Below are 4,284 nucleotides of genomic sequence, written 5' to 3'. Positions count from 1 at the left end.
AATTCATATCCCATCAATACATGTTACTGACTTGACTTCTCTCCCCGGAGTCCCTTTGCCTTATCGTCCGCAGATCCAGGGCCGCGGCTGTGGCCACATCATGGATTATGATCTGTGGATCACGTATCAGAGGTCGTAATGGTGGATCCAGTATGGCGGATTCTGCATCATGCTGGCTGATCGTGATAATAAAGGCAGATCCTTTATCGTGTTGGCATCAGATACTGGTGGTGGACCACGATTGAGGTGGCAGCTGATGATGGATCCTAATGGCGGCAGTGGACAATGACTGTGGACTATAGTGGCATCCGATCTTGATGGTGGATCATGATCGTGGTGGCAGCTGACCATAGACTATGATTGCAGCAGGACTGCTCGATACATAGTATTTCTCCTCAGATACTCGACCATTAATGACATTAATCCACCAATTCACTGACCTTCAGTTATACTTCAAAATGTTTACCCTTATCAATGCTGCTAAAACCTTTATCTTTCTGATGTTCTCCTTTACACTTGACATCTATTGCACTTCTGTCCGTCCTGGGAGAGGGATCCCTCACATGTGGCTCTCTCTGAGGTTTCTACCTTCTTTTTACCCTGTTAAAAGGGTTTTTTAGTAGTTTTTCCTTACTCTTGTTGAGGGTTAAGGGCAGAGGATGTCACACCTTGTTAAAGCCCTATGAGACAAATTGTGATTTGTGAATATGGGCTATACAAATAAAATTTGATTGATTGATTGATTGATTGATGTTATACAGAAATAATATGATGCCGAGGTCAGCTGGGCAGCCGTATAATAACATCTGAGATTGGGAAGCTGAAGCCCCCCTCTCTCATAAGGCAAGTACAATAGCTTTAGGCAAGGTCTAGCTTTCCTACCGTTCCAGATGAATCGACTAAATAATTTGTTAAATTTGTCATCGAACATGTTTGAAATTGGCAGTGGAATTGTTTGAAAAAAATATTGTGGTGGAAATTCATCTTGAGATTTGAAATAATGAAATTCTCAGACTGGAGTTGCCTTTGAGTCTTTATAATAGTAAGCTCTGCAGAGGTTACACAACAAGCACGGGTGCTCAAAATGGAACTGGCCGCAAGTTCACAAAAGCCAGAACTTATACAAAGAGGCGTTTCATAAAACATAATATGAAAAAAGACATGAAAGACATGAGATCATCTGTGTCTGTCCGTCCGCTGTAGCAGTTGGAAGAAAAACATCACCAAATAAGGGCATACACCCTGTTGATCAAGGTCATAGCAGTGAGACACCGCCAAGTAAGGGTTCCATCCTGTCAGGTAGACGGTATCACAGCAGTGAGACACCTGGTCAGGGGGATTTCCAATACCTTAGACACTGGTCAGTTGAATTTTCCACTACATTTCCCCCTTTGATCATCAATAAAAATATGATCACTAACGAAAAATAATCAAGAAACATCATAATCAACATCATAATCATTGAAGAATATCGACGAGTCTTCAACCCTCGCACTTTTATGCATGCACAGTCACATCCACCATGGAGAGGTTCTAGAACATCGATGCATGGTGGGAGGTGCAATAGGTAGTCGCTGCTGTTTTTGTGGAAAGAAAAAAGTTCTTTTCCTGTAATTGAGCAAGCATTTAAAATGAAAATGGAAGGAAATCAGGTCAAACAACATCATCATCTCATTAACCATTATCAAAATTTAACATACTTTATTGATTGGCATAAGTAACTCATATTAAAATGTAATAAAACGTTAAATGTCAACATACAGTATATCTAAGGTTGAAAATATCCAGTAAAAACTTTTTTAATTGTTGCTTGGAAGTAAAATTGATTCAGTATGTACAAACTTGATAAAGTAACTCACATCAACCTTAAAAATTCACAGAGCTTCAAATTAAAGCATCATAAAATATGAAGTTGAAAGGATAATTGCAGTAGCTGTTTTTGTCTAGTGAAATCACTAAGAAACACATAAGCAATCTGGGGGGAGAAAATAACATAAAAAACCTAAAATTGAGTATCGTCATCAGAACCATCTGTGCTGTCAGTGTCCAGGTAGGGAGGGATGGGGAATAAGTTACGAATCAAGGGGACCTGAATCACCTCTCTTGTGTCTAGTCAAATTTGCATGTGCTGGATGGTTCTGAGAGGACACCGTAGGAAAAGACAGTTCGTTAGATCATCAGAGACTTTTACAGGAGTGCGTCTAGACAGAATAATGTGCAAAACAATAATCAAGGAGATCAGGGATAACACGCATAGCGAGCCTCTCAGGCCACACAACCCTGGATGTCGAAATGGATGCCAGGCCGTGGCCTGTCCATGGTCTCAGTTGTCAGGCAGATTTCTTCTGTGTTGTGGCAGAACGCTCGTGTGGTTAATCATACAACACTCTCGGTGCTTCTCAACCTGTGGAAGTATCAGTGTGTGTGCTTTGAGTTGAAGGCGTCAGCTGGTCAGATGGAGCTGGTACTCATTTGCAGTGGCTGGCGTGGATCCAGGTGGCTCTTTCAGCAACTTTCACTGCTGTGTGGGTTGTGAGCAGTACCTGGTAGGGCCCTTGCCACCTGTTTCCTGATGTCTGAAAGAGAAGAAGTTAGGTTAGCACAATAGGACAACATGTCATGATCACACAAGTCTGTGGATGGAAGCGGAGAAGACGGAGGATCCACACCAATGTGGGGTTCGTTTTCTCATCCTCATGTACATCAGCACCAGAGGCAGGACTTTTGTCGATGCAAGACCTGTACCTTCACAGCACTTTGCAAGTTTAGTTTTGAGTGTGCCGTTCTCTCGTTCCACAGTTCCACCACTGGCTGGATGATATGCACAGTGTGTTCACACATCCATAGTTAGATGAGAACCGAGTTGTTTGACAGCTTCGTTTACGAAGTGTCTGCCGTTGTCACTGGAAATTCTGCTAGGAATTCCCCATCGTGGAATAATGTCTCTTAACAATGCAAAATGGCAGACAGAAGATCTGTGATGAGACCGTGGTGTGCTATCTTTTTACCAGAAGATGTGAGGAAGTTTCTGTGTTGCCAAAGGGCGCCAAAATCATGAGTTACACCGAACGCATATCTGGAGTCAGTGTAGACTGTGAGTGTTTTACCAGTAGCCAATTTGCATGCTTCCATGAGTGCAATGAGCTCTGCTGCCTGGGCTGAGAGGTGATGAGAAAGAGAACTCGAGAGGAGAACTTCGTTATCTGAACAAACAGAAAAACCAACACAGTTAGTACCAGAGACAGGGTCACGTGAGGCGGACCCATCGACATACAGAATCAAGTCAGAGTTAGTGTGTTCTTCCCCGTCATCCGGAAGCGGAAGAAGCGTGGCTGGGTTCAAAATTGAACAGCGTTTCACTGTGATGTTGGGCATGTCAAGAAGAACAGTGTGATACCGCAACCAGCGAGCAGCAGAGAGATTTGAGGTCTTCTGTTCTGTAAGAATGAGAGACACAGTATGAGGAACAAGGAGTGTCAAGTCAGAGTAACCTACTATGTCTCGTGAGGCAGCTTTTTTCACAGGTGGCCACTGCACGCAAACAACGTGGAAGGCCAGCTGCCACCGGATCAAGTTCGGCGGAGAAGTAGGCGACAGGGCGATATTTGTCACCATGAGACTGAAGGAGGACAGAAGTCATGCAGCGGTCTCTCTCATCCACAGCCTGAACAAAAGGTTTGTCAGGGTTAGGGAGAGCAACAGTGGGAGATTGCTGCAGCGTCTTCTTCAGTGTGACAAATGCCTTGTCTGCCTCTGGAGTCCAAACCACACGTTCGTGAGGAGTGAGTGATTTGCCATGGTACAGAGCACCTAAAGGGGCTTCAAGAAGAGCAAAGTCAGGAATGAACGTTCTACGATGAATGACATGAGTTGTTTCTTCGTCAAGGGTTTAGGCATGTTAACAATAGCTTCTACTCTCTTATCAGACAGGGATTTGCCATCTTTGGTGACGACATGACCCAGAAATGTGACAGTTTGTTGTACAAACTAGTTTGCTGAGGCTGACTTTATGGCCCTCACGAGCCGGATGTCTCAGCAAAGCGATCGTATCTGTTTCACATTGCTCCTGTGTGGGACTGGCAACTAGTAGATCATCAACATACTGCAAGAGAACTGAACCCGGAATGAGGATGAGGGATTCAAGACTGTTACTGAGAGCCTGATTGTATAATGATGGAGATTCACAGTAGCCTTGACATAGGCGTGTGAACGTGTAGGCCTTGTTTTCAAAATTAAAAGCTAACCAGTACTGGCTGTCCCTGTGGACAGGAACACTAACAAAAA

Source organism: Hippoglossus stenolepis, chromosome 4 (genome assembly GCF_022539355.2).
Source record: "Hippoglossus stenolepis isolate QCI-W04-F060 chromosome 4, HSTE1.2, whole genome shotgun sequence".
Taxonomy (NCBI): Eukaryota; Metazoa; Chordata; class Actinopteri; order Pleuronectiformes; family Pleuronectidae; genus Hippoglossus; species Hippoglossus stenolepis.
This window is presented reverse-complemented; position numbering follows the sequence as displayed.